The 24,006-nt window shown below is 35.8% G+C and overlaps 2 protein-coding genes across 4 annotated transcripts in view; one reads left to right on the top strand and one right to left on the bottom strand.

Moving 5' to 3' along the window:
* Positions 1-278, bottom strand: part of FGF7 (fibroblast growth factor 7) — a 62,753-nt gene extending 62,475 nt beyond the window's left edge. Inside the window, exon 1 of the mRNA XM_079914522.1 lies at positions 104-278. The gene's annotated coding sequence lies outside the window, so the exon portion shown is untranslated. The remainder of the gene's footprint in view (positions 1-103) is intronic.
* The window catches only part of FAM227B (family with sequence similarity 227 member B), a 279,841-nt gene that overhangs the window by 166,278 nt on the left and 89,557 nt on the right, over positions 1-24,006 (top strand). The gene's annotated exons all lie outside the window — the stretch shown is intronic.

The raw sequence follows: 24,006 nt of genomic DNA, 5'->3' as shown, positions 1-24,006 counted from the left end.
ATCTGGTAACTTTACTTTTCCCCTCAGTACTAAAACCAGAAAAAGAGATAAACTACTAACAAATATTCAGCATTATTTTTAAAGACAAATAACAGTCACTTACTTGTTCTGTTGATAACAGCTGGATACACAAGAATTCCATGTCTGTTGTCTGCCCTGTGCAACTTGAGCCTCTCTACTGTAGCTACAAACTATTTCTCAGCTGAGAAATTCTCCAGCAGAATCATAATTGTTTCCATAAATCAACAGGCAAGAGGATTTTCTCTGTGTATGTGAGCGCGTGTGAGCTTGTGTGTGTGTGTGTGGAGCCTTTTATTCAGGGCTTTTCGATAAATACCTTTGCTGACCTCATTGGAAGCAATTAAAACTTAACCAGTGAGCTGTTAGTTGAATACAACAGCGAGAATAAAGGAGGCTTGTATAGTATTCATTCAATGGTCATGAGAGGGAGCTATGAACATGGTTTATGCTCAGACCTACAACTGGGTACCTACTTTGTAGAAACAAATCTCTGACTCTGAAGCAGTTAGAAAGGGAAAGGGAATTTTTTTAGATTGTCTTATAACATAGAAGTTGTATATAAGTTGAAAATATTCCTTGGAACATGTATGTAAAAGGGATTTTTTTAATTTAAAATCTTTTACATGGCTTTATGATGCATGCATTTCTACTATTACTCCTTTGTGTTCAGAATGTTAGAATGAAACTACTAATGTGTATTAATTCACATCTTACTGTCTTCAAGAACTATGTAGCTGAGTTAAGGGTATATCTCTTCATACAGAGATATTTCTGCATTGCATATGAGTAAAATTTTATATCTTATGTTACTAGACTGAAAGTAAGAATAACAACATTCTTATTTGAGTTGGGCCACTAATTACCAGTATGGCCTGGGCAAGTCACCTGACATTTCTGAATCTCAGCTGCTACATTTGTAAAATTAGTCTAGATGATTCTATTGTGCCTTGTAGTTTTAAAATTCTGTGACTTGTTACTTACACTAACTACTAAGATAAGGAAGAAGATACATACTTTTAAAATTATTATTCTTAAAAATTAAAAAAAATTATATAGTTTTATATTGGTTATCAGTGTTTGACTCTTGCCTTTAATAAGAACATTAATGCAATAAATAAGTGTTAATTTAGGGATGGAATTTTAAGAGGTATAGCTCATGTAAATAAGAGAATGCTACTTTGCTTTCCAACATGAGTTATTCTCCCCTTTATTTCCTGTTCTAACGTGTATATAGTAGCGTTCTAGTGTTTTATTAGATATTTGTTGCAAAATAATTGCATTGTTAATCTAAAACAATAATTAGGAATACATATTAAAATTCTCTTTCCCATATTAATACCCCCAACACACACATACACACACACACACACACACACACACACACACACACAAACACTGCACTTGAAATACACGACTTTACCACCAGGTGGTGCATGTAGACCAAATAGGAAAACAAAATTAAGTATGTTCAGTTGTATTATAATTTATGTGATTTCCCTTTGTGTCTATGCTTTTGGAGAACAGAATCAATAGCACAGCATAGTTTAAACATATTCAGTTATTCTTTAGGCACCAAATATGACATTTCTAAGTTTATCAGAGCAGAAGAGGATGGCCCTTCCTTAATTGCCTCTGTTGAAAGCTAGATAGCTACAAAATATTCCATCATGTGTTTCTCTAAAAAGGGGGAAAAGAAAGAAAAAAAAAAAAAGAAAGTATGATGCTACTGTGATCTGAATCATACCTCCATTAGTTTTGTAGGCAACAATACTGAGCACGGTCAGAACTCCTAGGACTTGGATATTTCTTCTAAAGAAATGAAAATTATTAACAGTTAGTTCACCTGTAAAGATATTCAAGAGCTCCTAAATTCATCTGTTCCAAATTGACCCTACAGATTTTATACTAAGAAATCAATAGATCAGAGGTCAAAAATTGCTAATTAAATATTCAAGACTTAAATTTAAAAATGGATTGTCTTAAAAGGACTGAGAAAATATTTGAAGAGAATATAGTTGAAAACTTTCCTAACATGGGAGAGGAAATAGTAAATCAAGTCCAGGAAGCACTGAGAGTCCCATTCAGGATAAATTCAAGGAGAAACAAACCAAGACACATATTAATCAAACTATCAAAAATTAAATACAAAGAAAAAATATTAAAAGCATCAAGGGAAAAACAACAAATAACATACAAGGGAATCCCCATAAGGTTAACAGCTAATCTTACAGCAGAAACTCTGCAAGCCAGAAGGGACTGGCAGGACATATTTAAAGTGATGAAAGGGAAAAACCTAAAACCAAGATTACTCTACCCAGCAAGGATCTCGTTCAGATTCAAGGGAGAAATTAAAACCTGTACAGAAAAGCAAAAGCTAAGAGAATTCAGCACCACCAAACCAGCTCTACAACAAATGCTGAAGGAACTTCTCTAGGCAGGAAACACAAGAGAAAGAAAAGACCTACAATAACAATCCCCAAACAATTAAGAAAATGGTATTAGGAACATACATAGTGATAACTACCTTAAATGTAAATGGATTAAATGCTCCAACCAAAAGTCATAGACTGGCTGAATGGATACGAAAACAAGCCCTATATATATGCTGTCTACAAGAGACCCACTTCAGACCTAGACACACATACAGACTGAAAGTGAGGGATGGAAAAAGATATTCCATGCAAATGGAAATCAAACGAAAGCTGGAGTAGCAATTCTCATATCAGACAAAATAGACTTTAAAACAAATACTATTATAAGAGACAAAGAAGGACACAACATAATGTTCAAGGGATCAATCCAAAATAAGATATAACAATTGTAAACATTTATGCAGCCAATATAGGAGCGTCTCAATACATAAGGCAAATACTAACAGCCATAAAAGTGGAAATCGACAGTAACACATTCATAGTAGGGGACTTTAACACCCCACTTTCACCAATGCACAGATCATCCAAAATGAAAATAAATAAGGAAACAGAGGCTTTAAATGATACATTAAACAAGATGGACTTAATTGATATTTATAGGACATTCCATCCAAAAACAACAGAATACACTTTCTTCTCAAGTGCTCATGGAACATTCTCCAGTATACATCATATCTTGGGTCACAAACCAAGCCTTGGTAAATTTAAGAAAATTGAAATCGTATCAAGTATCATTTCCAACCGCAATGCTATAAGACTAGATATCAATTACAGGGAAAAATCTGTAAAAAATACAAACACATGGAGGCTAAGCAATACACTACTTAATAACCAAGCGATCACTGAAGAAATCAAACAGGAAATCAAAAAATACCTAGAAACAAATGATGATGAAAACACGACAACCCAAAACCTACGGGATGCAGCAAAAACAGTTATAAGAGGGAAGTTTATACCAATACAATCCTGCCTTAAGAAACAAGAAACATCTCAAATAAACAACCTAACCTTACACCTAAAACAATTAGAGAAAGAAGAACAAAAACACCCCAAAGTTAGCAGAAGGAAAGAAATCATAAAGATCAGATCAGAAATAAATGAAAAAGAAATGAAGGAAACGATAGCAAAGATCAATAAAACTAAAAGCTGGTTCTTTGAGAAGATAAACAAAATTGATAAACCATTAGCCAGACTCATCAAGAAAAAAAGGGAGAAGACTCAAGTCAATAGAATTAGAAATGAAAAAGGAGAAGTAACAACTGACACTGCAAAAATATAAAGGTTCATGAGAGATTACTACAAGCAACTCTATGCCAATAAAATGGACAACCTGGAAGAAATGGACAAATTCTTAGAAATGCACAACCTGCCAAGACTGAATCAGGAAGAAATAGAAAATATGAACAGACCAATCACAAGCACTGAAATTGAAACTGTGATTAAAAATCTTCCAACAAACAAAAACCCAGGACTAGAGGGCTTCACAGGCGAATTCTATCAAACATTTAGAGAAGAGCTAACACCTATCCTTCTCAAACTCTTCCAATATATAGCAGAAGGAGGAACACTCCCAAACTCATTCTATGAGGCCACCATCACTCTGAAACCAAAACCAGACAAAGATGTCACAAAGAAAGAAAACTACAGGCCAATATCACTGGTGAACATAGATGCAAAAATCCTCAACAAAATACTAGCAAACAGAATCCAACAGCACATTAAAAGGATCATACTCCATGATCAAGTGGAGTTTATTCCAGGAATGCAAGGATTCTTCAATATACGCAAATCAATCAATGTGATACACCATCTTAACAAATTGAAAGAGAAAAACCATATGATCATCTCAATAGATGCAGAGAAAGCTTTCAACAAAATTCAACACCCATTTATGATAAAAACCCTCCAGAAAGTAGGCATAGAGGGAACTTACCTCAACCTAATAAAGGCCATATATGACAAACCCACAGCCAACATCGTCCTCAATGGTGAAAAACTGAAAGCATTTCCACTAAGATCAGGAACAAGACAAGGTTGCCCACTTTCACCACTGTTATTCAACATAGTTTTGGAAGTTTTAGCCACAGCAATCAGAGAAGAAAAAGGAATCCAAATCAGAAAAGAAGAAGTAAAGCTGTCACTGTTTGCAGATGACATGATACCATACATAGAGAATCCTAAAGATGCTACCAGAAAACTACTAGAGCTAATAAATGAATTTGGTTAAGCAGCAGGATACAAAATTAATGCACAGAAATCTCTTGCATTCCTATACACTAATGATGAAAAATCTGAAAGTGAAATTAAGAAAACACTCCCATTTACCATTGCAACAAAAAGAGTAAAATATCTAGGAATAGACCCACCTAAGGAGACAAAAGACTTGTATGCAGAAAATTATAAGACACTGATGAAAGAAATTAACGATGATAGAAACAGATGGAGAGGTATACCATGTTCTTGAATTGGAAGAATCAACATTGTGAAAATGAGTATACTACCCAAAGCAATCTACAGATTCAATGCAATCCCTATCAAACTACCAATGGCACTTTTCACAGAACTAGAATGAAAAATTTCACAGTTTGTATGGAAACACAAGAGACCCTGAATAGCCAAAGCAATCTTGAGAAAGAAAAACAGAGCTGGAGGAATCAGGCTCCCTGACTTCAGACTATACTACAAAGCTACAGTAATCAAGACTGTATGGTACTGGCACAAAAACAGAAATATAGATCAATGGAACAGGATAGAAAGCCCAGAGATAAACCAACACACATATGGTCACCTTATCTTTGATAGAGGTGGCAAGAATACACAGTGGAGAAAAGACAGTCTCTTCAGTAAGTGGCGCTGGAGAAACTGGACAGCTACATGTAAAGGAATGAAATTAGAACACTCCCTAACACCATACACAAAAATAAGCTCAAAATGGATCAAAGACCTAAATGTAAGGCCAGACACTATCCCTTAGAGGAAAACAAAGGCAGAACACTCTATGACATAAATCACAGGAAGATCCTTTTTGACCCACCTCCTAGAGAAATGGAAATAAAAACAAGAATAAACAAATGGGACCTAGTGAAACTTAAAAGCTTTTTCACAGCAAAGGAAACCATAAACAAGACCAAAAGACGACCCTCAGAATGGGAGAAAATATTTGCAAATGAAGCAACTGACAAAGGATTAATCTCCAAAATTTACAAGCAGCTCATGTAGCTCAATATCAAAAAAAACAAACAACCCAATCCAAAAATGGGCAGAAGACCTAAATAGACATTTCTGCCGAGAAGATATACAGTTTGCCAACAAACACATGAAAGGATGCTCAACATCACTAATCATTAGAGAAATGCAAATCAAAACTACAATGAGATATCATCTCACACCAGTCAGAATGGCCATCTTCAAAAAAATGTCCAAACAATAAATGCTGGAGAGGGTGTGGAGAAAAGGGAACACTCTTGCACTGTTGGTGGGAATGTAGATTGATAGAGCCACTATGGAGAACAGTATGGAGTTTCCTTAAAAAACTAAAAATAGAACTACCATACGACCCAGCAATCCCACTACAGGGCATATACCCTGAGAAAACCATAATTCAAAAAGAGTCACGTACCACAATATTCATTGCAGCTCTATTTACAATAGCCAGGACATGGAAGCAACCTAAGTGTCCATCGACAGATGAATAGATAAAGAAGATGTGGCACACATATACAATGGAATATTACTCAGCCATAAAAAGAAACGAAATTGAGTTATTTGTAGTGAGGCAGATGGACCTAGAGGCTGTCAAACAGACTGAAGTAAGTCAGAAAGAGGAAAACAAATACCATATGCTAACGCATATTTATGGAATCTAAAAAACAACAACACAAAATGGTTCTGAAGAACCTAGGGGCAAGATAGGAATAAAGATGCAGACGTCGAGAAGGGACTAGAGGACATGGGGAGGAGGAAGGGTAAGCTGGGACAAAGTGAGAGAGTGGCATGGACATATATACACTACCAAATGTAAAATAGGTAGCTAGTGGGAAGCAGCCACATAGCACAGGGAGATCAGCTCAGTGCTTTGTGTCCACCTAGAGGGGTGGGATAGGGAGGGTGGGAGGGAGACACAAAAGGGAGGAGATATGGGGATATATGTATATGTAAAGGTGATTCACTTTTTTATACAGCAGGAAGTAACACCATTTTAAATAAAGATGTTAAACTCCAATAAAGATTTTTAAAAAAATAAAATTAAAATTAGAAAAAAAGTCCACAGTCTAATTAGGGAAAGATAACATGAAAAGTAAATCACAACAAATTTATAATTCAAGACAATAATAGAAAGATTATCAAAAGCCTGCACAAAGTGATCTCTTCAAAGAATTAGGGAATAACTGTTAGGACAGTTTAGAGAAGTACAGCTGGTAAGTAGGCTGGGAAGAGAATATTCTAGTTCATGCAATATTACAAGTGCAAGTAATGAGATACATGAACAGAGTAAAATTTTGACTAAAGAGAATAATTTAAGAAAGAGGTTGGGGAGAGTCTAGAAGGAATGCAGGCAAGAGAATGGAGGGTTCAAATCTTTCAGGACCATAAATAACAAGCCAGATCATCTCACCTCAACTGGGAAACAGTTAGGAGCTATGAAGTATTTTGGAAATGGATAGTAATAGGTTCATTTATCTTGTGATGGTATAAAGAATAGTTTGGGGAGCAGAATACTAGCATGGAGACAAATCAAGAAGCTATTACAGTGTGCAATGATAACTTCCAGAATCAACAGATTGGCAGTGGGAAGAGAAAGAAAAGCTGTTTTGAAGCCAGTAATTTCATTTACTAAGAAAGAAGAAGAAAAAGGGGGAGTCAAAGATGATCCTAAGGCTCTTTTGAGTTGAGAGATGATAGAGCTCTTTAGATGCCAGCTTTGGAAAGCCATTTTAGAGGAAATTATGAATACAGTTTTTAAAAAATATTCAGTCATAGCTATGCCTATAGTTTACACATAAAGTCTGGAGTTTAAGAGAAAAAAAAAAACAAAAAACTGTGCTAAATTCCCTGAAAAGAAGTGAAACATAAAAGTGCCTTTGAGAGGCATCCCAGAGAAGGTAGAGTCCATAGAACAGGCAGCATAGAGAAAAGTCTATTTGGGAAGCCAAGCTCTACATTTCTGGTAACTCCACAGCACACAGCAGAAGCAGCAAAGCTCCAAAGAGTAAAGCCTGCCCATGTGTCTAAACAGACTGGCTCATAAGCACCCCTCATAAAGATTTCCCATGTTTTAAAAGAAATCTGGAAGAGCAGAGAACTCAGACCTGAAGGAACTGTGTGAGCCGAGTCAGTGAACACCCAGAAGTAACCAGAGTAGACAAATGACTCAACAACCAGAAGCCCTTGGCTTGGCCCTGAACAAGACCCTTGAATTCTATCTCATCTTGAAGCAGAAGAGGGGAACCCAAGAATAATTGACATAAGTTTTCCACTAACTGGGGGTGGGAGGTAAGGGGGGTTGAAATTCTCAAAGTTGAAGCTAGGTTGATTTATAAACGTAAAGTTTTATGTTATCCTTTGCATATTTGAGATTGTGGTCCAAGATTTATTTCCACTACATTCCCACCACTATCACCACACTATGGATTTATCTTCATCTTTTCTTCTGTCAGTCCCATTTCATGAATTCAGTCTCAACTTTGAATCATGCCATACAACCAACATTTCTCATTTCCTTGATTCATTCACTTAACAAGTATTTATCAAATACCTACTGGGTGCCAGATGTTGTCTTGGACTTTTGGAGATACAATGGTGAGTATTCTAGAAGTGGTCTTTTCATTTAAAGAGTATGCATCCCAGTGGAAGAACATAAACGCACTGATCTTTGGCATGTGTGTGTGGCAGAGGCAGGTGGGTGTGGATGGGATACAAAGAAGGTATTCAAGAAGATAGGAGGCAGAGAGGTAAATGGGTAGAGGGACCTACTTTAAGTAAGAAAGGCCCACCTGAGAAGGTAAATTTTGAGATGCCTGGAACAAGACTGACCTTGGTGTGTTCCAAGAACTGAAAGAAGGCCAATATTAATGAAGTACATGAGCAATGGGAAAAGGAGTGAGAGATTAGTGAAAGTGGAAAAGTAGACAGGAGCCAGATCATAAAGAACTTTGAAGGTCATGGTAATAGGAGTTTGGGTTTATTCTAAGTGTAATAGGAAGCTGGAGTACAGACGTGTCTACTTATAGACCTTATAGACCTGGTCGAAGACAATAGTTTAAACTCTGGAGTAAAATCCCGAAAGTAATTGAGCAAGCCTGGGGTTCCTATAAATCTTCATTTATGCAAACTTTGTGCTTACTCTTGTGCCCTAACATTTAAAAACTAACTGTATATAAGATACAAAGTTTGAGTCATATGCTCAAAATTGTGGTGTGCCTGTGACTCAACTATATAAATATCTCAGTTTACAAATGTATCTAGACTCTTTGTGTCTCTGAGTCTATAAAAATTTGTTTTATTTCATTTTATGTTTATAAAAATTATCTAAAATGCTAATCTAGAATTCAAGCTCTTGAAATTATGTTTTTAACTTACGAAACAACTTTGGACCTGGAGCAAGATCTCAAGAGTCACTAGCTCTTCTTTTTTCTGTATAATGAAGTTACATTATATAATTTACTCTTGATTGCCTTGACACCTTTTAAATTAATGCTTAACTTTAGCAAAGACTCAGTCTCCTTGATTCAGGGCAATACATTAGTGCCTGTTTTTGACAGCCTAGTGCCACTCTAACAGTTGGAAATTGTTATAATGGCTATGGAGAGAGTTTTGCTTCACCCCTAGGAAAACATTATAAAAAACAACAAATGCTCTATGCAGTCAGGGTTATTACATTCTTTGCTTTAAATTGTCATTCTTTGGTTCCATATTCATTGTCTACATAGCAAAATGAGGAGTAAAGCTAGCAATTTTTTTAATGTCATGGATGTCAGTGTGTTAATTACAAAATTGTTTTAATTTTTCATTCATTAGCTTTAAAACCATGACTTTTCAGCACTAGATGAACTTTTCAAAAGTGGAAGAAGGAGGTAGAATAGAGATAATTATGGTAGTAAAGAAGAAGAAAGTTATGGAGTCCAACATCCTTAGTATAAAGATACATTCACAGAAAGCCAGGCATCTGGTAAAATATAGGTCCATGTAAAACTGGCAGCTAACAAAATAACTCATGCATAAGAGAAAGGAGGTTCATACTTCTCCCTGGCTTTCTTTTCAAACTAAACCTTCTTGCTATCTTTAAATATTACTCATATTTTCCCTTCAATTGTATTTAATATTAACTCAGTTATAATGAGTTCTCTCGCTAATCAATTCCAAAAATTATCAATCCTACCACCACAATTTCTTCAACACCTGTTTCTTCCTATCGGTTGTTACCTTCACATCCTAAGTCAAGTAATTATTATCTTTCATGTCCGTTCTATCCTAACCCATCTCCTTTCATCTCTTCTCTCCAACCTCCAATCCATTTTATGTGTTGCTATCAAGTTAATCTTCCTAAAGCACAGTTGTAATCATGTTATTTTTCTGCTCAAAAGTATTCAGTAACACCTCCATTTTTCCTGAATAAAATTCTAGTCTTCTTTTTCTAACATGGGAACTTCTGTTCCAACATCCTCTGTGATGATCAACACTTCCAGAACACCTGTCTCACTAGATTTAGGGTAACGGGAGATTCACCTTCTCCTCACGTCTCTTGGTAGGGAAGAGAACTAACAGAGAAGAAATCCTCCTCACAAATTGTCTCTCTGCTTCTCCCTCTCCCTACTTTCTCTGCCTCCACTCTCCTCTCTTTCTTTCTTCTCTCTTATATCTTCAGTCTGGTGAGGAACCCAAGAGTCATGTAAGCAATTATCAGATATTTCCTTTGAAATTTTACATATTGAGTTTTCAATGATGCAATAAAATCTTTGTCCCTTGATGAACTCAGCTACTTGCTTCAAATCAACATTTACGGTGTATTTAGGTAGTACGCAATATGATAGAGATATACTGTTCGGTAAGATAAGCAAGGTCCCTGACTTTATGGAGCTTAAATCATGGAGGAGGGGACAGATTATGAACATATAAAAGAATTCTGATTATATTGCAGGAGGAAATAAATAGGTACTATGGTAACAAATAACTTGAAGGAGAAGGGAGGAGAAGGGATGGTTTAAATCTGGTGACAAAAGACCTTTCTGAGGAGGTGACATTTAAGCTGAGATCTGAAGGATAAGAAGAAATCAGAAGTGGAAGTAATGTATTCCAGGCAAAGGTAACAGGGAAAACAAAGGCTCTGAGGTGAAAATGAGGTGTGTTCCAGAAACTAAATGACAGTATAACTGGAACAGAGTTAACAAGGGGAAAGTTAGGTGATTTGAAAGCAACGTGTGTAGGATCTTGATATCAACAATGGGGACTTTGGATCTGATCCTAAGTATAATGGGTAATAATCAGTGAGTAATGTGATCATCCTGAAAACTTTGTGAGAATGGTTTGGAGGATGGCAAAAGTTGAAGTAAGGAGACCAGTTAGGAGGCTGTGGCTATAATCCACTTTGCAGATGATGATTCCTTAGACTAGGATCATGGCAGGGAGAGGGAAAGAAGCAGGTAGAGAAATTTTGGAGACAAATCTTGGTGATAGATTCAATGTGAAAGACAAGGAGGAGTCAAGGTTAAATTCCAGATGTCTGACATTTGTAACAGGATAAATAGTGGTGTCATTTGTAGAGATAAGAAAGACTGGAAGAAGACCAGCATTGGAGGGGAAAATCAGGCGGTTGGAAAGTTTAGGTGAGAGGAATGCTATAACCCAAAAAACCTACTCATTCTGGATCAGAGGGATCTGGACCTGTTACTCCCTTAAAATGAGAACCAGTAAGCATCTTGCAAATCAGTTAACACAAAGTGTGGAATTAGAATCTCTTTTTAAGGTACTCTGGTGCAAAAAGAAAACTTTTCTCATAGCAGTATTAAGTATGTATTTTGACAAAAATATTAAATGAGGGCTATCCTTCCTCATTTCCCTAATTAAAAATATTTCTGACAACCAGAATATCAAAGACCCCAGTATTATAACACATGAAATTATCAGAAGGCAAGCTATGTTATGAGACCTTATTATAAAAGCCTAAAGGAGTTTTATTTTTTGGTTACAGCCATAAATGGGTTTCAAAGTTGTCCAAATATAGGTTAATGTACAGTTCAGTCAATTCTTGTGACACTGAGAAAGAAGTTTTTAACTAACAATGTTGGCAATTTAAAAAGAAGTCAATACTTAATACTCTCTCTGAGTATTTTACCTAAAAGAAAATTGCTTTTATATTCTAGAGGAATGTTGTAGTAGAGTAGTTCATATCAGCATATAATGCCACAGTGAACTATACAACAACAAAAAAATCAGAAACTAAACTTTCATATACCTAATGCCAAGAGAAATTAGTGAAGTTAAAAAAAAAAGACAGTTAATCAGTCATTTGATAGTAGCCAGAAGAAAAACAAAAGACAGCCTGATTTTTTTCTCATAGAATTTTTTGGCTGCACAAGATTGTAGCTTTGATTTCCTAGCCTAAGAAGCTTGGAGGACTTCCCTGGTTGTGCAGTGGTTAAGGATCTGCCTGCTAATGCAGGGGACACGGGTTCGAGCCCTGGTCCAGGAAGATCCCACATGCCGTGGAGCATCTAAGCCCATGCACCACAACTACTGAGCCTGTGTGCTGCAACTACTGAAGCCCGCACGCCTAGAGCCTGTGCTCCGCAACAAAGAGTAGCCCCGGCTCACTGCAGCTAGAGAAAAGCCAGTGCACAGCAATGAAGACCCGATGCAGCCAAAAATAAATAAATAAATTTATATATATAAAAAAAAAAAGCTTGAAAGTTGGAAGCGTAGTTTCATGAGTTTAGAGAATTGCTGAATTAGTAAAAATCAAAAATTATAGTATATTTTAAAAGAAGTACTGTTTATTAATGCCAAGAACTATATGTGTAATAAATCAAACTGTCACCTGGCTTAATTGAATCAATAAGAAAAATATAGAAATAGCTTATTAACTTATTTGCAAATGTGAATGTGAAAGTACTGAAAGATGTTTGAAAGTTGCTTTCTCTCTTAAATATTTTTAAGTCTCCCCTGACAACTGATTTATCCTACTAATTTGTACTATCTTGGAAATATCTGCAAAGCAGAAAGATAAACTTCAGTGCAAACTCAATTTGAATGGTAACAAATTCTGAATTAAGGGACCCCAAATGAATGAAGTTCTACTATATTTTAAATTATTCGAAGGATAATAGACTAGCATTCACTTTATTATTTTTGCCTTGGGTAAATAAAATTAAAGAGAATAACACTAGTTCTTAGTATAATGAAAGGGGCGATTAAAGACTAATTCAAAAATGGTAATGAAATTATGTACGGTGTACTCCTCCCTTCCCTTGATTGCCTTTACACCTTCCATTCCATTTATTCCACTCAGCATGTTGACATATTGTAGTAATAAGTATACTGTATTTCTAATATAATCGAAAATAAAACCACGAAGCAAATTCAAAGCATCAAAAACATTATTGTTCTTTTCATCCCTCTAAAAATGTGGAAGAGAGGGGTGAAAAATATAAAATTTCTGGATCGTTTTATCGCACCCAGAGCATGTCATATTTTAAATTTAAAGGGGGCTTTTTTTTTTCTTTCAACAGTAGTCCTCATCTTTTTCGTATTTAATTTATTCCTTTAGACTGAAAGACCATCTTGTCCCTGTTTTTTTCCTTTTTCACTTTTTTGGTCCATAGGTAAAAATTCATTTATGCTATTTCCTTGGTGATACCAAATATTTATCAAGGTTTAGGAAGTTTTTTTCTTCTGTTGAATTCTGAAACTGTTTCTTATCCTATTCATTCTCCTTCATTTTTTTATTCTTCTCTCTCTCTCTCTCTCTCTCTCTCTCTCACACACACACACACACACACACACACACACACTTTTTCTATTATACCCATGCTTCAAGTTTCTAGAAACCTCCTTAGGTCATTCTTATAATAATTTTCTACTTGTTTGTCATTTTTTTCACTCTAGTATTGAAAAACACATCTGGTTTCTATTTTAATCAGTATTCCTATGAGAATAACTTCATATTATAGAAGACAAACAATTCTCAAATAACCCATAATGATGCAACCTCTGGTAATTTAAACTCTTATCCAGTGATTTTAAAAGAGCTATTTATGTACTCTAGCTTGGCAGGCTTTTATTTTTAATTTAAGATAAAGTTTATGGATGTGGGGTTTGTATGCGTAATCATTTAAAGCAAGTTAATATTTGGAAACCTATTTTTTCAAAATGAGAAATCTTGGAAACTAAACATGGAAAATGATTCACTCTTCTCGTTAGCAATTCATTTTTGAGAGTTCACAAGTTAAATGACACATACAAAGTGTTATGGGAGCAAGAAGATAGCAAAGCCTATGTACTGAAAAAAAAAAGAAAAAATTGGAACCACTAAGAAACAGTAAATAAATATTAAGTGAGAAATTACTAGCTATGTACAGTATGAGAGGATATGGCATTGAGAGGTAATATGGAACAACTGGCCTGTGAAGGGTTTTCAGGATTCAGATGGTATCTTTGCAGTCAGACATACCTGGATTTGAATGACTATTCTTCTCATTGACTGAAAAAAAAAAAGCACAACGTGAGAGTTGTGAGTTAAGTTTTATTTGGGGCCAAATAAGGACTGTAGCATGGGAGATAGCATCTCAGATAGCTCTGAGGAACTGCTCCCTAGAGGTTGGGGCGGGGGTCAGTATATATATGATATTAGTGAAGGGGGGATACATGCAGTCAAGCACACATTTTGGCAGAAGGTTTGCTGCTAGTCACGAGGAGCAGATGTCCCCATTAATGATTTTAGTGCTTGTCTAGATATGAAAAGATGCAAGAAATTGGGCTCATAAAATTGTCTCCTGAAAATATCTAACTATGTAAAGGCCTGTTCTGCCAGTTTTTCCCAGAGCAGAGTGCCTCATTCCTGATCTCTGCCCTGATCTCCTTTCAGAGTGTGTTGAGGGTCAGCGATTGCAGTGACTAGTGACTTTATTCTTGTAGAACCAGATGGTCAGCAATAATTTGTAGTGACAGCGCCCCCTCATGGTCATAAATTCGACCATGGTTTGGGAGGCATTTCGTGACCGTTTTGTCCCACAGTGCTAGGAATGCTCATTCCTAGGTCAGGCAAGGATTTCGTAGATAGGCCACTCAATGTGACTGGACTAGGTCCTATTAACAGTAGCCAAAGGTCTCTGGACCACCTGTCTTACTAGTCTGTTATGGTCCAGAAAATGGTTCCCTCTTGTTTCTTCTTACCATATCTAGAGTTACACTATTACAATCATTGTTCTTATATAGAACTATATAACTGGTTACTTGCTTCAGGTAACCTAGTCATCATTTTATCAAAGGCTCTGTCACACATTTAGTAATGCAAGAAACAGCAATCTTGTAAAATAGGCAATATACAGGTAATATAGCTAGTAGTATGAGTAAGGTCATAACTAAGAATTTAAGTCAAGAACTTCCATTAGGTGTGGCACAGTATATCACCAGGTCTTCTGACGTAGTCTGTTCTGTAACAATTCTTATCTTTAAGGGAAATGATACACAGGCATTGTGCATAAGGCACCCAATCCAATTTCCTAGTGTTATTAGGCTGGTTATCCTTAGTATGGTTTGACTGTTCCCAACATAAGGGGGGCCTTAAACTTAAGTGATCATAGCCTCATGTTAGCCATATAAAGCCATCCCACAATGGAGGGAGGTTATATTTTTTGGCCAAAATTTTGCTTGTTGCTCTGATTGAGACTGAGTAACTTTAAGAGAAAATCTGTATTTATGGCGATGGTCAGAGCAAGTATAATTGATAGGTCAAGTGAGGGAGTCTCATCTAGTAATATCAATAGTGGCCCAAACAAAACTATAACTTCTTTCTTCTAGAATAAATTTCCCAAGAGCCATCCAGTTAGAACCTTGGAGAGGACAAATCCACCAAGGTAAACCAGAAGTTCCAGACACAACTTTGTGTCTGGTAATTGACCACAAACCCGACAACTGGATTGATTGATTGATTGATAGCTGCTTGGGTCTTCGTTGCTGCGTGCAGGCTTTCTCTAGTTGCAGTGAGCAGGGGCTACTCTTCCTTGCGGTGCATGGGCTTCTCACTCTGTGGCTCCTCTAGTTGCAGAGCATGGACTCCAGATACGTGGGCTTCAGTAGTTGTGGCATGCAGGCTCAGTAGTTGTGGCTCGTGGGCTCTAGAGTGCAGTCTCTGTAGTTGTGGCGCACGGACTTAGTTGCTCCGCGGCATGTGAGATCTTCCCGGACCAGGGATTGAACCCATGTCGCCTGCATTGGCAGGTGGATTCTTAACCACTGCGCCACCAGGGAAGCCCCAATTGGATTGATTTTTAAAACTAGCATAGAATCAGGCCCATGATGGAAAAATGTTTTATCCATATGCAAAGTTCCAAGAAGTAAAAAAAAAAAAAACAGAAAAAAACACTACAAATGATCATATGGGTCAGTTCTGGCATCTTGGGACATCTGTCTATTTCTGATGTCATTGTCTTCTCGTCCTGGTATAAGTGTAGTTTCTCCTGTTTGAGTGTCTTTTTAAGGTGAGTTTGTGTTGGTAGTCATCTCTATAGCCCATCCAGTGCAGGGGCCCTTTCTAACTGGGAAGTATTAATCCAAGAGTCAATTCCCTTCAGTTTTGCTGTGCATGAGCTAGTTAAGAGTATCTGATGAGGGTCCTTCCATTTAGGTTAGAGATTGTTCTTTAAATGATGTCTTTTCCAGTACGTATTATCTCCTGGTTGCAGGCCATGGAGCATCCAATCTGCATCTAAAGCTAGATTACTGAGATAAGCTTCAGAAACAAGCTTGGAGTGTCCTTTTAATCATTCAATTAAACTTCACAGTAATAAAACAGTGAGGAGCTATCTGGGAAGTGAGACTTAGTAAATACAGACCATAATTAACTAAACTAGAATTTAATATTCACTGAAACGTAATCTTTTTCTGTCTATAATTACCCTCATTTCTACCAAATAAAGCCAGATTAAGACTAATTTGTTTGCAAAGTAAGTCTGGTTTCAATAAACATGGCCTGATGATTTGCATAAGTGTAATTGATTATGCAGGCTCTTTCTAAATTGGCTTTGCTGGAACTTTTTCATAAGGAATCTCAGATTGAATTTTTAAAATGCCTCTCAAGGCCAGGAAAACCACGGCAAGGGCTTGTCACAGATTTTGTGGGTGATATCTGTAGATTCGGGTGAATTCCTCCTTTTTTGAGGTTTCCAAAATACCTTGAGATTCCTGCACCTGTTATGAGGTGGTCTTCCTAATTTACCTAATAAAGCTTCTGGGAACCCAAGAGTTTCCAATCTCTGGAGGGATCAGGTAGTGAGAAAGGATAAATGTTTCAGTACTGCTTACAAAGGTATAATTTACCAAATCGCTGTAAGTCATAATTAGGAGGTAAGTTTCCTTATTTCCAGATATCTTATATCTGGAAAACACAGATTAAAAGCCAGTAATACTTCAGACAGAAACCATAAAAATTATAACCCTATTCACCAGTTCACTCAGTCCTATGTAAAAAATCCTTTTTTTTTCTTTTGGCCACCCACGTGGCATGCAGGATCTTAGTTCCCCAACCAGAGATTGAACCCGCACCCCTTGCAGTGGAAGCATGGAGTCTTAACCACTGGACTGCCAGAGAAGTCCTTTTTGTTAACTGTTTTATGAAGCCATCAGGTTTTCCTATAAAATTCTTTAATTTTTCTCCCAGTTCAGCATATGATCTGAAAGTTATCAGAAACCTGTAGTTGTCAAAAAGTTCTTGCTGTGAATCATCTTGAAGAGGAAGAATTTTTGCAAAGACATCAGAGTAAAACAATAGCTATCTATGAATGATAAAAGACTTAAGAAGGCACGGTTGAAGACCTGTTTACAATGCAATTGACAAAGAAACTTAGTTACTCCTGTGACATACAACATTTTAAGATAATAACTGGAATTATGACTGATAACATTTTACCAAGACATACCATATTTTTAGGAATTCCATATAATTTCTAGAATACTTAAATATTAATAACATTTACCCACACAACATAAGATTTATTACTCATTTGACAATGCTAATCCCATGTAATTTAACACTCCAAATGAACCTAATTCGTTTAATCAGGTTTAATTATACATCTCTTTGGGATGTCTCAGGGGCCCTTTGAAGCATCTCAAAGTTAGCTAGAGGTCAAAGGAACTTCATTAGATTTTGATTTGGGAAGTTTCTCCAAAAATATCAAAAAGGTTTTAAAATACTTGGTCAAATAGGATCATAGGTCACTGTTAAACAATACTTCTTCACTTAACCAAAGGGACAATAAAAGATTTCAATAGCAAATATGGAATAGATCACTTAAAAGGTAGAGAAACTTAAAATCTGTTATCAAATGCCGATTGACCATTTAAGAAAACTTTGTCCTCTTAACAGAGAGAAAAACAAAATTCAAATTTTGTACCAGCTTATGTTTAAAATTTATTTACTCAATTAAATTTATTCTAAATTTAGCCAATCCTGACCAGGCACAAAATTGTTTTCTCAGGGTTCCTTTTCGATAAACCTTCCATAATTTTCTGCACTCAAATTAGTTTGTCCCTTTTTTTTTCTCATCCAGGAACAATCAACTCTAGAAAAAAATTACTTTCTTTTCCCTTAACAAAGCGCAATTCAACTCCTCGTACCTTCTTTTACTAAAAACACACATCCTACTTTGCTACTGTATCCTAAAATGTTTCCCTTATTATTTCTACTAGCTTTAATTACATATTTAAATTAGAATTCTCAACTCTTAAAAATCTTAATTTCTAGTGAAAACTAAGAAGTAAGCCAATGATGAGCTTTTACATTAGCATTCTGTAGATTGGCAAAACAAAAATACCAATAATAAATTCTAAAAAGATGTGCTTTCTTATAGAAAATACCTCAGTGTGGCACAAAATGTATTTATTAATAATTCTAGGGCTTCCCTGGTGGCGCAGTGGTTGAGAGTCCGCCTGCTGATGCAGGGGATACGGGTTCGTGCCCCGGTCCGGGAAGATTCCCACATGCCGCGGAGCGGCTGGGCCTGTGAGCCATGGCCACTGAGCCTGCGCGTCCAGAGCCTGTGCTCCGCAGCGGGAGAGGCCACAACAGTGAGAGGCCCCCGTAACGGAAAAAAAAAAAAAAAAAAAAAAAATAATTCTAAATACCTTTATTTTCTCTGTAAAAGGAAGCCAATGTTCAGTAATTTATGTTTCAGTATCTTACTTTATTTGGGAATGACCTAGCTATTCAATAAACTTCCAACATTTAACTTAATTTAGCACAACTCTAATGTTCAAATTGCCAAATATATGGAGAGATTTTTTTTAATCGAAGTATAGTTGATTTACAATATCATGTTAGTTTCAGGTGTACAGCGCCGTGTTTCAGTTATATATATATATAGAAAAGGAATATATATATATATATATATATATATATTCCTTTTCAGATTCTTTTCCCTTATACATTATTATAAGATATTGAGTATAGTTTCCTGTGCTATACAGTAGGTCCTTGTTGGTTATCTACTTTATATATAATAGTATGTATAAGTTATCCCTCCCACAACCCCCCTTTCCCCCTTGGTAAGCCTAAGTTTGTTTGCTATGTCTGTGAGTCTGTTTCTGTTTTGTAAATAAGTTCATTTGTATTATTTTTTTAGATCCCACATATAAGCAATATCATATGATGTTTGTCTTTCTCTGTCTGACTTACTTCACTTAGTATGATAATCTCTAGTCCATCCTTGTTGCTGCAAATGGCATTATTTCATTCTTTTTTTATGGCTGAATATTCCATTGTGTGTATATACCACATCTTCTTTATCTGTTCATGTGTTGATGGACATTTAGGTTGCTTCCATGTCATGGCTATTGTAAATACTGATGCAATGAACTTTGGGGTGCATGTATCTTTTCAAATTATGGTTTTCCCTGGATATATGCCCAGGAGTAGGATTACAGGATCAAATGGTAGCTCTATTTTTTGTTTTTTGAGGAACCTACGTATTGTTCTTCATAGTGGCTGCACTAATTTACCTTCCCACAAACAGTGTAGGACAATTCCCTTTTCTCCACACCCTCTCCAGCATTTATTATTTGTAGACTTTTGATGATGCCCATTCTGACTGGTGTGAGGTGATACCTCGTCATAGTTTTGATTTGCATTTCTCTAAAAATTAGCGATGTTGAGCATATTTTCATTTGCCTTTTGGCCATCTGTATGTCTTCTTTGGAAAAACATCTATTTAGGTCTTCTTATCATTTTTTCTTGGGTTGTTTGTTTTTTGATATTGAGCTGTATGAGCTGCTTATATGTTTTGGAGATTAATCTCTTGTTGTTTGCAAATATTTTCTCCCATTCTGTGGGTTATCTTTTCGTTTTGTTTATGGCTTACTTTGCTATATAAAAGCTTTTAAGTTTAATTAGGTCAAATTTGTTTTTGTTGTTGTTGTTGTGCTTATTTCCATTGCTCTAGGAGATGGATCCAAAAAGATATTGCTGCAATTTATGTCAAAGAGTGTCCTGCCTAGGTTTTCCTCTAGGAGTTTTGTAGTATCCAGTCTTACATTTAGGTCTTTAATCCATTTTGAGTTTATGTTTTTATATAGTGTTACAGAATATTCTAATTTCATTGTTTTACATGCAGTTGTCTAGTTTTCCTGGCACCACTTATTGAAGAGGCTGTCTTTCCTCCATTGTATATTCTTGCTTCCTTTGTTGTAGATTAATTGACCATAATTGTATGGGTATACTTCTGGGCTTTCTGTCCTCTTACATTGATCTATATTTCTGTTTTTTTACCAGTACCATTTTTTACCAGTACCATTGATGACTGTAGCTTTGTAATATAGTCTGAAATCAGGGAGCCTGATTCCTCCATTTTTCATTCTCAAGGTTACTTTGGCTATTCAGGGTCTTTCATGTTTCCATACAAAGTTTAAGATTTTTTATTCTAGTTCTGTGAAAAAATGCCATTGGGGCTTCCCTGGTGGCGCAGTGGTTGAGAGTCCGCCTGCCAATGTAGGGGACACGGGTTCGTGCCCCAGTCCGGGAAGATCCCACATGCCGCAGAGCGGCTGGGCCCGTGAGCCATGGCCGCTGAGCCTGCGCGTCCAGAGCCTGTGCTCCGCAACTGGAGAGGCCACAACAGTGAGAGGCCCGCGTACCACCAAAAAAAAAAAAAAAAAAAAAATGCCATTGGTAATTTGATAGGGATTACATTAAATCTGTAGATTGCCTTGGGTAATATAGTCATTATGACAATGTTGGTTCTTCCAATCCAAAAACATGGTATAACTTTTCATCTGTTTATGTCATCTTTGATTTCTTTCATCAGCATCTTACAGTTTTCAGAGAACAGGTCTTTTGCCTCCTCAGGTAGGTTTATTCCTAGGTATTTTATTCTTTTTGATGTGATGGTAAATGGGATTGTTTCCTTAATTTCTCTTTCTGATCTTTCATTGTTAGTGTATAGAAATGCAACAGATTTCTGCATTAATTTTCCATATTACTGCAAATTAATAAAGCAAAATTCTGCATATTAATTTCGTATCCTGCAACATTACCAAATTCATTGATGAGCTCTAGCAGTTTCCTGATAGCATCTTTAGGATTTTCTATGTATAGTATCATGTCATCGGCAAACAGTGCCAGTTTTACTTCTTCTTTTCCAGTTTGGTTTCCTTTCATTTCTTTTTCTTCTCTGATTACTGTGGTTAGGACTTCCAATGCTATGTTCAATAAAAGTGGTGAGAGTGAGTGAACATCCTCGTCTTGTTCCCGACATTAGAGGAAATGCTTTCAGCTTTTCACCATTATGATGTTAGCTGTGAGATTGTCATATATGGCCTTTATTATGTTGAGATATGTTCCCTCTATGCCCACTTTCTGGAGAGTTTTTATCATAAACGGATGTTGAATTTTATCAAAAGCTTTTTCTGCATCTATTGAGATGATCATATGGTTTTTATTCTTCAGTTTGTTAATGTGGTGTTTCACATTGATTGATTTGTGAATATTGAAAAGTCCTTGCATCCCTGGGATAATTCCCACTTGGTCATTGTGTATAATCCTTTTAATGTATTGTTGGAATAGGTTTGCTAGTGTTTCATTGAGGATTTTTGTGGCTATGTTCATCAGTGATATTGTCCTATAATTTTTTGTGTGTGGTATCTTTCTCTGCTTTTGGTATCAGGGAATGGTGGCCTCATAGAATGAGTTCAGAAGTGTTCCTTCCTCTGCAATTTTTTAGAATAGTGTCAGAAGGATAGGTGTTAACTCTTCTTTAAATGTTTGATGGAATTGTACTGTGAAGCCATCTGGTCCTGGACTTTTGTCTGTTGGAAGTTTTTAAATTACAGGTTCAATTTCAGTTCTTGTAATTGGTCTGTTTATATTTTCTATTTCTTCCTGGTTCAGTCTTGGGAGATTGTACCTTTCTAAGAATTTGTCCATTTCTTCCAGGTTGTCCATTTTATTGGCATATAGTTGCTTGTAGTAGTCTCTTAAGATCCTTTGTATTTCTGTGGTGTCTGTTGTAACTTCTCTTTTTTCATTTCTACTTTTATTAATTTGAGCCATTTCTCTTTTGTTTCTTGATGAGTCTGGTTAAACGTTTATCAATTTTGTTTTTTCTTTTCAAACAACCAGGTTTTGCTTTCATTGATCTTTTCTATTGTTTTCTTAGTCTATATTTCATTTATTTCTGCTCTGATATTTATGATTTCTTTCCTTCTGCTAACTTTGGGTTTTGTTTTTTCTTCTTTCTCTAGTTGCTTTAGGGGTAAAGTTAGGTTGTTTATTTGAGATTTTTCTTGTTTCCTGAGGTAAGCTTGTATTGCTATAAACGTTCCTGTTAGAACTACTTTTGCTGCCTCCCATGGGTTTTGGATCATCATGTTTTCATTTCATTTGCTCTAGGTATTTTTTGATTTCCTCTTTAATTTCTTCAGTGACCCATTGGCTCTTTAGTAGCATAGTTTTTAGCCTCTGCCTGTTTGTGTTTTTGGCAGTTTTTCCTTTGGAGTTGATTTCTAGTCTCATAATGTTGCAGTTGGAAAGGATGCTTGATATGATTTCAACTTTCTTAAATTTACCAAGGCCTGCTTTGTGGCCCAGCATGTGATCAGTCCTAGAGAATCTTCCATGTGTACTTGAAAAAGTGTATTCTGCTACTTACGGATAAAATGCTCTATAAATATCAATTAAGTCCATCTGGTCTAATGTGTCATTTAAGGCCTTTGTTTCCTTTTTGATCTTCTTTCTGGATAATCTCTCCATTGATGTAATGTGGTGTTAAAGTCCCCCACTATTATTGTGTTACTGTCAACTTCTCCTTTTATGTCTGTTAACAATTACCTTTTATATTGAGATGCTCCTGTGTTGGGTACATATAAATTTACAGTTGTTATATCTTCTTCTTGGATTGATCCCCTGATCATTATGTAGTATCCTTTTTGTCTCTTGTCATAGTCTTTATTTTAAAGTCTATTTTGTCTGATATGAGTATTGCTACTCCAGCTTTCTTTTGATTTCCATTTGCATGTAATAACTTTTTCCATCCCCTCACTTTTAGGCTGTATGTGTCTCTAGATGTGAAGTGAGGCTTTTGTAGCCAGCATATATATAGTGTTTTTTATCCATTCAGCCAATATATATCTTTTGGTTGGAGCATTTAATCCATTTACATTTAAGGTAATTATCAATATGTATGTTCTCACTGAAATTTTGTTAATTGTTTTGGATTTATTTTTGTCAGTCTCTTTTTCTTCCTTTCCTCTTTTTTTCTCTTCTCATTTGATTTGGTGACTTCCTTTAATGTTGTGTTTGGATTCCTTTTACTTATTTGTGTTATATCTATTATAGATTTTTGGTTTGTGGTTACCACGAGGTTTTGATATAGCAGTCTATATCTATCTATCTATCTATCTATCTATACCTATCTATCTATATATATATATACGTATATATATATCAGTCTCTTTCTCTCTCTCTCTCTCTATATATATCTATATATATATAATATATATATATATAATATATATATATATATATTTGTGTTGTTGATCTCTTAATTTCAAATGCATTTCAAATATCCTGCATTTGTACTCTCCTTCTCTCATGATTATTTGCTTAGATATCATATTTGTATGTGGATGATTTCCTATCTTTACTGTATATTTGCCTTTACTGGTGAACTTTCCCATTTCATAATTTTCTTGTATCTAGTTGTGGTCTTTTCTTTTCAGCCTAGAGAAGTTCCTTTAGCATTTGTTGTAAAGCTGTTTTGGTGCTGCTGAATTCTTTTAGCTTGTGCTTGTCTGTAAAGTGTTTGATTTCTCCTTCAAATCTGAATGAGAACCTTGCTGGGTAGAGTAT

Source organism: Stenella coeruleoalba (assembly GCF_951394435.1).
Source record: "Stenella coeruleoalba genome assembly, chromosome: 2".
NCBI lineage: Eukaryota > Metazoa > Chordata > Mammalia > Artiodactyla > Delphinidae > Stenella > Stenella coeruleoalba.
Note: the sequence above shows the minus strand (reverse complement) of the source record. Positions and strands in the feature narration are given on the sequence as shown.